Source organism: Aegilops tauschii, chromosome 4, assembly GCF_002575655.3.
Source record: "Aegilops tauschii subsp. strangulata cultivar AL8/78 chromosome 4, Aet v6.0, whole genome shotgun sequence".
NCBI lineage: Eukaryota > Viridiplantae > Streptophyta > Magnoliopsida > Poales > Poaceae > Aegilops > Aegilops tauschii.
In genome coordinates, this window is record NC_053038.3 from 37,294,294 (window position 1) to 37,305,607 (window position 11,314).

The following is an 11,314-nucleotide window of genomic DNA, read 5'->3' on the forward strand; positions in this document are numbered from 1 at the left end:
CCTTTTCCGGAGCTCCGCCGGAGGGGGCATCGTTCACGGAGGGCTTCTACATCAACACCATAGCCTCTCTGATGATGTGTGAGTAGTTTACCTTAGACCTTCGGGTCCATTGTTATTAGCTAGATGGCTTATTCTCTCTTTTGGGATCTCAATACAATGTTCTTCCCCTCTCTCGTGGAGATCTATTCGATGTAATCTTCTTTTGCGGTGTGTTTGTTGAGACCGATGAATTGTGGGTTTATGATCAAGTTTATCTATGAACAATATTTGAATCTTCTCTGAATTCTTTTATGTATGACTGGTTATCTTTGCAAGTCTCTTCGAATTATCAGTTTGATTTGGCCTACTAGATTGATCTTTCTTGCAATGGGAGAAGTGCTTAGCTTTGGGTTCAATCTTGCGGTGTCCTTTCCTAGTGACAGTAGGGGCAGCAAGGCACGTATTGTATTGTTGCCATCGAGGATAACAAGATGGGTTTTATATCATATTGCATGAGTTTATCCTTCTACATCATGTCATCTTGCTTAAGGCGTAACTCTTTTCTTATGAACTTAATACTCTAGATGCATGCTGGATAGCGGTCGATGTGTGGAGTAATAGTAGTAGATGCAAGCAGGAGTCGGTCTACTTGTCTCGGACGTGATGCCTATATAAATGATCATACCTACATATTCTCATAACTATGCTTAATTCTGTCAATTGCTCAACAGTAATTTGTTCACCCACCGTAATATTTATGCTCATGAGAGAAGCCACTAGTGAAACCTATGGCCCTCGGGTCTATTTTCCATCATATTAATTTCCCGACAACAAGCTATTTCTGACGCTGTTTTTATTTTACATTCTTTAGTTTGCATCTTTATCATAAAAATACCAAAAATATTATCTTATCATATCTATCAGATCTCACTCTCGTAAGTGACCGTGTAGGGATTGACAACCCCTTATCGCGTTGGTTGCAAGGATTTATTTGTTTGTGTAGGTGCGAGGGACTCGTGCGTGGCCTCCTACTGGATTGATACCTTGGTTCTCAAAAACTGAGGGAAATACTTACGCTACTTTGCTGCATCACCCTTTCCTCTTCAAGGGAAAACCAACGCAGTGCTCAAGAGGTAGCAATTATCCATAAAGGTTTATCGGTGGATGGGAATTCCAAAAGAGATGGCACAAAGTCTTGAGAGTACAACATAGAGTTTCCTCGGAATATTTTGGTGCAGCAGACGATCATCGGTAATAAGGTGATCTCCGGGTGAAAGTGATCACGAGATCCTAATGTTAGATTTAGTAAAATTCATTTAACCCAAATAGAAGAGAGATCAGAGTCCCAGAGTATAGACGAGGAATAAAAGATCCTAATACCTCCCAATGGCGACGTGGGCCCATGGGCCGCACAGCCATGTTAGTAAAACAGTTTTATTGACTAGACTCAACTTCGGCCAAGGAGTGTGGAAGGGGATTCCTACAGGCAGTCGGCTCTGATACAAACTTGTGACGCCCCCGATTCAATCGTACACTAATCATGCATGCAAACGTGTACAATCAAGATCAGGGACTCACGGGAAGATATCATAACACAACTCTAAAACATACATAAGTCATACAAGCATCATAATACAAGCCAGGGGCCTCGAGGGCTCGAATACAAGTGCTCGATCATAGATGAGTCAGCGGAAGCAACAATATCTGAGTACATACATAAGTTAAACAAGTTTGCCTTAAGAAGGCTAGCACAAACTGGGATACAGATCGAAAGAGGCGTAGGCCTCCTGCCCGGGATCCTCCTAAACTACTCCTGGCTGTCGTCAACAGCCTGCATGTAGTAGTAGGCACCTCCGGTGTAGTAGGAGTCATCGTCGACGGTGGCGTCTGGCTCCTGGGCTCCAGCATCTGGTTGCGACAACCAGGTAGAATGGAAAGGGGGAAAAGAGGGAGAAAAGCAACCGTGAGTAGTCATCCAAAGTACTCGCAAGCAAGGATCTACACTACATATGCAGGGGTATATGTGTAAAGGGGCAATATCGGTGGACTGAACTGCAGAATGCCAGAATAAAAGGGGGATAGCTAGTCCTGTCGAAGACTACGGTTCTGGCAGCCTCCATCTTGCAGCATGTAGAAGGGAGTAGATGGTAAGTTCACCAAGTAGCATCGCATAGCATAATCCTACCCGGTGATCCTCCCCTCGTCGCCCTGTGTGAGAGCGATCACCGAGTTATATCTGGCACTTGGAAGGGTGTGTTTTATTAAGTATCCGGTTCTAGTTGTCATAAGGTCAAGGTACAACTCTGGGTCGCCTATTACCGTGGTCACGGCTATTCGAATAGATCAACTTCCCTGCAGGGGTGCACCACAGTACCCGACACGCTCGATCCCTCTGGCCGGGCACACTTTCGTGGGTCATGTCCGGCCTCGGGAGATCAACACGTCGCAGCCCTACCTAGGCACAACAGAGAGGTAAGCACGCCGGTCTAAATCCTATGCGTGCATGGGTCTGGGCCCATCGCCCATTGCACACCTGCATGTTGCGTACGCGGCCGGTGAGCAGACCTTGTAACGTCCATTAGAAAGGAAGTTGCGTTACGCGGTCCAACCCGGCGCGCGCCGCTCAGTCGCTGACGTCACGAAGGCTTCGGCTGATACCACGACGCCGGTTGCCCATATCTTGTCTCACGAGGCGGTTAGTGCGTATAAGGTCAACGACCCAACTCAGATCAAATACCAAGATCTCGTTAAGCATGTTATTATGAAGTAACCGCGGACGCCGACCAGGGCCAGGCCCACCTCTTACCTAGGTGGCCTCAACCTGCCCTGTCGCTCCACCACAAAGTAACAGTCGGGGGCCGTCGGGAACCCAGGCCCACCTCTACCGGGATGGAACCACCTGTCCTTTCAGCCCCCACATCGGAATCACTTGCGGGTACTCTACGAGCCGACCAGACTTTAGTCACCACATATATCATGTATAATATGCATGTAAGTATATACCCGTGATCACCTCCCGAGTGATCACGACCCGGTAGTATAGCATGGCAGACGGACCAGAATGTAGGGCCATAAATGGAATACTAGCATCCTATACTAAGCATGTAGGATTTCAGGTAAAGGTAACAACAGTAGTGGCAAGGACAGGCTATGCATCAGGATAGGATTAAAGGAAAGCAGTAACATGTTACACTACTCTAATGCAAGCAGTAGAGAGAAGAATAGGCGATATCTGGTGATCAAGGGGGGGCTTGCCTGTTTGCTCTGGCAAGAAGGAGGGATCGTCAACACCGCAGTCGTACTGGGTAGCTGCGGCGTCGGTCTCGGTGTCAAACGTGAGAAGAGGGGGAAGAAACAACAAATATAATGCAAACATAAGCATGACGATGCATGACATGGCAATGAGCGGTCCTAGGTGTGCCCTAACGCGAGGGTAGGTGATACCGGCGAAGGGGGGAAACATTCGGGAAAATATCCCCAGTGTTTCGCGTTTTCGAACAAATGAACTGAAGGAGAAAGTTGCGTGTTCGCTATGCTAGGATGTGTGGCGGACGAACGGGCTGCGTATTCGGACTCATCTCGTTGTTCTGAGCAACTTTCATGTACAAAATATTTTCATCCGAGTTACGGATTATTTTATATTAATTTTTAAAGTTTTATCTATTTTCTGAAATTATTTTAATTCAAAATTAAATATTAAATTGCTACGGATACCAGCTCTGTGTACCCGGAATGTACACAAAGGCTAATATGTGGGCCAGGGGACCCAGTTGACCAGTCAAACTTTGACTGGTCAACAGGAGGGTGGGGCCTCCTTGTCATTGACTGATTAAACTAGTGAGGTAGTTAATTAGTTAACTAAGCAATATTAATTAAGTTAGTTAATTATTAAATTAATAACTTATTAATTGTTTTTAGTTATTTTGAAATTCTTTTTTTTCTAACAGGGGCGGGCCCCACTAGTCATACCCATAGGGGGGTTAGCACTTAAACTAATCTAAGGGTTATCCCCACTAATCCAACAGGGACCGGCTAGCTCGCTCAACAGAAACCATGGCGGGGTGTGCCGCCGGTATGGAGCGCGGGCAGGCGCCGCGAAGGCCAGCAGTGGGCCTCGCCGGTGTAGGGCGGGGCGCGCGTGGCAGGCGGGCGGGACGGCGCCGGCGAGCGGGGGCGGCCGAGGGAGAAGCGACGGCGAGCGGCAAGCAAAGCGAGGCCCGGACGCAGGGCGCGAGGGGGAGGGCTACGCAGGCAGCAGGAGGAGGCGGCCGGGGGCTGGAGACGGGAGCGGGGCCGGGGTGGTTGGCCGCGACGCGCAGCGGCACTAGCGGGCAGGAGCGGTAGCGGCGGACAGGCATGCGCGCGCGAGTGGCAAAGGGTGAGCACGGATGCAGGGTAGGCGCGTGTGGTGCGCACATGGACGGACCCGGGTCGCGGTAGGCGCGGTGCTGACGCACGTACGGGGCGGAGGTCAGGGACGCGCGAGCGCAAGCGGGAGCAGAGCTCCGGGCGCATGGTGGAACAGCGGTGTACGGCGACGGAAGCAGGGAAGAAAAAGGGGGAAACAGATGGTGCTCACATCGGATCCGGCAGCGTGCTCGGGGAGGCCGTTGAGGTGATGCGGGCGCCGAATCCAAGACGAACACCGCCGGAGCCGAACATGAAGAAAACCACAGGGACGACGATGCGGTGCTCCCTCGATCGAGTGCTTCAATGTGGAGACGAGGGAGAGCTTCACGGAGCGTCTGGATACAGCGAGGAGGTCCGTGGGTGGTGTTGGCCGCGGGACAACGGAGGCCCTGGTGACGACCGCGTCGGGCTCGACCAGATCGAGAGCAGGGAGCGAGGAGAGGGAACGAATGGGGGATTAGGGTTTGGTTGGGCGGATGCAGCCGCATAAATATCCACACACGCTCCTGTAGCGTCACGGTGGCGTCCATCCGCCGGCGGCATCGGCCGTGGACGGCCAGGGCACGCACACGCCTCCCCCTGATGAACAAGAGGAAGGGGGTGGGGGGCTTCGTGGGCTGGTTCTAGTTAGTTGGCCCAAATGGCCCGGCAGGATAGTTTGTCTTTCTTTCTATTTTGTTTTATCTTTATCTTTTTATTTATTTTTCCTTTCATGTTTTCTTTTATTTCTCTAATAGTTATTGTTTCCTAACAAGTAAAACTCACACCTAAAATGGAGTTGTAAATCCAACTACTGCCACAAAAAGTTTGGTGACTATTTAAACTAGTTTAACATTTGTTTTATTATTTAAAAGCATTTAAATAATTGTTTTTGCTACTGTTTTATTCATTTTAGAGTATTCTAGAATTTTATAAAAGTGTGATTTCTCCACCATAAATACCTATGCATTATTTGGCACAACCCAAACACTTTAGATTTAATGTTTGAAAACTTTTGTTGTTCTCCTTTAATTCAATTTTGAATTTGAATCGGTTTTGAACTAACCCGAGATTAACTACAATGACAGAGGTGACGTGGCATCATTAGCAGCGAATTACTGTAGTCTAATATCTGGGCGTCACAGTAGACAAGGTTCTTATGATTGAAGGGAATCAACAGCAGATTGAGAGCCGCAAGAGGAAGTGTGGACAAGAGAAGTACAATTCAGGAGCTCAGCAGAAGCCTCGTTTTACCCCGAACTCGGGAGGTTATACCCATAACCATGGAGGCCATACCCAGAATGGAGGAAGCTCGCATAACCATAGGGGCCCCGAGCCAAAGAATGGTAATGGCAATGGAAGCTCTGGGAAGAAGCCTAACCATTTCAACAGGGGACAAGTGAACCACGTGAACGTGGAGGAGATTGATGAGTAGCTAGATGCAGTTATCGGTAAGTTTTTGGTTAAGTCATTTACCGCTCTCGTTCTTTTTGATACTGGTGCATCGCATTCATACATTTCAAGGGGATTTGTGGACAAGTTTAAGTTACCCACCTTAGCCCTTAGGTCACCCATGCTAGTAAGCTCACCAGGAGGAGAGTATATGGCCAGTCGATGGTGTGACCGGATACCGTTAACCATTGGTAGCCATGTTTTCCCCTCAGACCTAATAATTTTGGAGTCACAAGGATTGGATGTGATATTAGGCATGGATTGGCTATCGAAGTATGGAGGAAACATTGACTGTGCTAGTAGGTCAATTCTGCTCACCACGCCGGAGGGAAAAAGGATCAAGTATGTATCCAGGCATGCGCCGAGGAGGACCCAAGTAAATTCCCTCTCAGGAGTTGTTCAGGAGGAAGTGCCTGTAGTGAAGGATTACCCGGATGTATTTCCAGAAGAGTTACCAGGCATGCCGCCGGATCGAGACATTGAGTTTTTGATAGAGCTGTTGCCCGGCACCGGACCAATATCGAAGAGACCATACCGGATGCCCGCAAATGATCTGGAGGAGATTAAGAAGCAGATTAAGGAGTTATTGGAGAAAGGTTACATTCGACGAAGTTCGTCACCATGGGGAGCCCTAGTGCTTTTAGTTGAGAAGAAGGATGGATCCTTGAGAATGGTTGTTGATTATCGGGCATTGAATGAAGTGACGATCAAGAACAAGTACCCGCTGCCGATGATCAATGACTTGTTTGACCAGCTGTAAGGAGCTAAAGTATTTTCCAAGATCGATCTGCGATCAGGATACCACCAGTTGAAGATTCGAGAACAGGATATACCCAAGACAGCTTTCACCACAAGGTACGGGCTATATGAGTATACGGTTATGTCATTTGGATTGACTAATGCCCCTGCCTATTTCATGAGTATGATGAATAAGGTGTTCATGGAGTTCCTGGATAAGTTTGTTGTGGTGTTCATTGATGATATCTTGGTATACTCGAAGAATGAAGAGGAACACAAGGAGTATTTGTGTTTAGTTCACGAGAAGCTCACGGAACATCAGGTATATGCCAAGTTCAGCAAATGTGAGTTTTGGTTGAAGGAAGTTGGATTTCTTGGACATGTTATATCAGGAGAAGGTATAGCAGTAGACCCTACCAAGGTTAAGTCAGTCACTTACTGGCTATCACCCACCTCAGTTGGAGATATCCGCAGTTTTCTTGGACTGGCAGGATATTATCGGAGATTCATTGAGAATTTCTCCAAGATTGTGAAGCCCATGACGGAGTTGCTGACGAAAGATACCAAGTTTAAATGGACAGATGAATGTGAGGCAAGTTTTCAGGAGCTGAAGAAATGTTTGGTTACATCCCCAGTGCTGATTCTGCCGGATATACGCAAGGATTTCCAAGTGTATTGCGACGCTTCCCGCTTAGGACTTGGTGGTGTACTTATGCAAGATGGAAGAGTTGTTTCATATGCCTCACGTCAACTTCGACCGCATGAGTTAAATTATGGCATGCATGATTTGGAGTTAGCAGCTGTAGTTCATGCGCTCAAAACCTGGAGACATTTTCTTATTGGAAATCGTTGTCATGTGTACACGGATCATAAGAGTTTGAAGTACATTTTCACACAGAAGGAACTAAATCTCAGACAGAGGAGATGGTTGGAGCTTATAAAGGATTATGACATGAAGCTGCACTATCATCCAGGCAAGGCCAATGTCGTAGCAGACACTTTGAGCCGGAAGAGTTATGCCAATACCCTCGTAAGCGGAGGATTGCCAAAGGAGTTAGCCGAAGATCTCAGGGAGCTTCGTTTGGAGATAGTTCCTAGAGGTTTTGTTGTAGCATTGGAAGTTCAGTCGACATTATTGGGAAAGATTCGAGAAGCTTAGAAGGATGATAAAGAGATTGCCGAGATAAAGGAGAGGATGAGCAAAGGAAAAGCCAAAGGTTTTCGTGAGGATGAGCACGACACCTTGTGGTTTGAGGACCGTGTTTATGTGCCCAATAATGCAGAGGTCAAGAAGTTGATACTTCAGGAAGCACATGACTCGCCATACTCGATACACCCCGGAAACACGAAGATGTATTTGGATATGAAGGAGCATTTCTGGTGGACTGGAATGAAGAAGGATATTGCCGAGTATGTAGCCGTATGTGATGTATGTCAGAGAGTGAAGGCAGAACATCAGAAGCCAGCAGGATTACTGCAGCATATGCCGATACCCGAATGGAAGTGGGATAAGCTTGACATGTAGTAAAAAATGTTGCGTAAATAATGGGAATCCAGCAGGCACAGAGTCTATGAAACATAATATTATAGATGATAGCATAAACCCGAAACCCTAAATGATCTTGATGAAAGAAGTGTGTTGTTTATTAGGTGCTACATAAACAACCAATGGGATAATTATGAATTCTGACAAGAATTCGTCCAAAATTTTGTATTCACAAAGAAACTAATTAACAATGCTCAAGTAAAGCAGTGATCAAATCCAGTTTCTTTATGCATTAGCCTCTGCTTAGAGATAATCAATGTTTGAAATCATTGTCATAATCACTTAGGTAGATCATTAAATTAAAACCAAAAATCAATGCTCAAAGAACAAAAGCAGCAAAGCATTTACTCAACATTTTAAGACCTTATTTTCCTAGTGCATAACTCGTGCTCAGCGCAAATCAATCTTTATGTTATTATCACAATCATCTGCATAGGAAATTCAATTCCAAGGTGCAGCTATGAAATAGTATAAGCACAATAACCAACCATAGCCAGATTATTAGCAAAACAATTTATATAGATCAAAAAATGACCTCTAAAGGGCTCAACACATGTAACCTAGCAAGTTAGGTAACACATCTACAAAATCTAGATAGGAATTTCATCGATTAAAGATAAAAAGAAACCATGGCCTTCCCCAAAAATAGAGAAAAGGACAGACTAGAAAAAACCTAGGATTTTACAATAATAATAAAGGAGATAGATGACTAATGTCTTCTTCGTCGACGTCGACGGCGACCATAGGCTCGGGCACAAGAGGAACCAGCGGTAGAGGAACCGGCTGCGGCAGAGGAGCCACCTGCTCCGGCTGCGGCTGAGGAGCCACCTGCTCTGGCTGATGAGCCACCTGCTGCGACCGAAAAACCTGGACGACAGCAAGGACGTCAAGCCCGCCCGTGCCGGATTATTAGCACAAAAACTTATAGAGATCAAAAAATGACATATACATGGCTCAACAAATGTAACCTAGCTAGAAAGCAGACGATCCAGGATTTCACACTAGGGTGTTCAAAAATTTATATCATAAACAAAAAACCCACAAATAATTTTGATACAGAGGGAGTAATATCTGAAATGTTCATGTGAAACTAATTTCTATTCCATCATAATGATAGTACTGACATGAATGACAGAAAATGAGGATTATTTACTGCACGACCATAGAATGAAATAAATGGTAATTGGGCTCCAAGAAGCAAGCAGTTTTATACGAATTGGCATGAAGTTTAGTGAAAAAAGTACACCCATGAACCTATGTGGACCTTCCCCTAAACCTAGATATACATAATCTAGGCATGGATTTCTTCGACTAAAGGAAAACAGAAACCCTAGTCTTCCCCAAAAAGGAGGAAAGCACTGTCAAGATAAAACTTTGGATTTGGCACAATAAAGAAGATAAATGACCGACCTCTTCTCCGTCGTCGTCGCCGTTGACCACGGGCTCGGGCGGAGGAGTCAGTAGCCGCGGCAGAGGAGCCACCTGCTCCGACTGATGAGCCACCTGTTGCGACCGAAGAACCTGGACGGCAGCAAGGACGTCAAGCCCGCCCGTGCCGGATTATTAGCACAAAAACTTATATAGATCAAAAAATGACATATACATGGCTCAACAAATGTAACCTAGCTAGACAGCAGACGATCCAGGATTTCACACTAGGGCGTTCAAAAATTTATATCGTAAACAAAAAACCCACAAATAATTTTGATAAAGAGGGAGTAATATCTGAAATGTTCATGTGAAAATAATTTCTATTTGTCGGAGTAAATGGCCACGGGTAGCCTAACCGGCTGCCCCTGGCTCTTCCAAAAAATTATCAGGCCTTTGGGCCTTCAAGCATTTCAAGCATTGGGCCGCCTTCCCCGGTCGGCTATTTCTAAAGCCGACTCCCAGAAGGCGACCCAGCCTCAGCAACCTCCCCCCAAGATAACCACGGGATGGCCGACTCTAGGAAGCCGGTCATAGAGGATGCCGACTCCCCAGAGCCGGCCATGAAGAACGTCGACTCCCCAGAGTCGGCCATGAAGAGCGCTGACTCCAAGGAGCCGGCCAAGACCGCAAACACCAAAACTACACCCACATAACGGTGACAAGATGGGGTGTGGCCATAGTGCGGCCCACTACCCCCGAAGCCCGATGCAGGCATGGCCACAGGACGCCGTACGGGATGGCCATCTCCCATCCGGCTCGGCACTATAGCCATGCTGGCCTCAACGTCACCCACGGCAGACGCCAGTACGGCCCACGGGCGGCGGGCCCCTTCAGCCAGAGAGAGGCGTGAAGGCGGCCCGGCCTCCCCTAGTCGGCCAAGGGCGTAGCCGGCCCCCAGAAGCCGGCTACCCCCTCCCTCGAAGCATGTGCCACATTAAGGAGACAAGACGAGGTAAGGCTACAGTGAGAGCCCTCGAGGCGGCACACTGTAGCCACGCTTACCTCGATGGAGCCCTCGTCATCAGGGGCGAGGCTATAGTAAGCAGCCGCCGACAAGACCCTAGGCGGTGGGGCCGGCCTGTCGACCAAGAGGCCGGCAGCCGGCGGGACCTACCAGTCGGCGGGCCCCAACGGCCGGCGGAGAAGCCGGCGAGTGTAGACCCTGACGGCTGGGACCAGCGGCCAGCCGGATTACAATTGTACCCCCGGGGGGTAGGCCTATATAAACCCCCCAGGACACCCATGCAAAGGGTTGGCTTCTTAGCATTACACACACACCATAAAGAGAGAAGCAAGAGCTAGCCTTGTTCTTCTTCTCCCCTGAACCCGACAGCTCTAGGAGCGATTGTAGCTACTCTTTCTGATCTATTGATCATGCGGAGACCCCGCAGAGCAGGACTAGGGGTGTTATCTCCTCGGAGAGCCCCGAACCTGGGTAAGATTCGCCGGCGTGCATGTCGTCGCCTCATCCCGTTTCCAGGCACCGGCGACGTCTTACTGGCACCCACTATGATAAGCCACCCGTTGGCATATGTCGCACCTACCACCCGAAATTTGGCGCCCACCGTGGGGCCAGGTGCACCGTCGTCCGGAGACCTGTTCTGGACGGGAACCCTCTTCCTCCCCCGCGAGCGCAGCCAGCCTGCTACGCCCGATGGCGTTTGCCTCGACGCGCTGCAAGGCGTCGACGACGCCTGCGCAGCGAGCTGCCTCGCCGATCTTCTCGGCGAGACTCGCACTCCGACGAGCCTGCGTCCGACGCAGGCACGGACTACCCCG

The 11,314-nt window shown here is 48.2% G+C and overlaps 1 long non-coding RNA gene across 1 annotated transcript; it reads right to left on the bottom strand.

The window, feature by feature from the left end:
* Positions 1 to 1,562: 1,562 nt before the first annotated feature.
* On the bottom strand, positions 1,563 to 4,932 carry LOC141021465 (uncharacterized). The gene is made up of 2 exons (XR_012182769.1): positions 4,559 to 4,932; positions 1,563 to 1,887 (listed from the first exon to the last, which is right to left on the bottom strand). It is a non-coding gene; the product is annotated as an uncharacterized lncRNA (long non-coding RNA).
* Between the last annotated feature and the right edge of the window lie 6,382 nt (positions 4,933 to 11,314).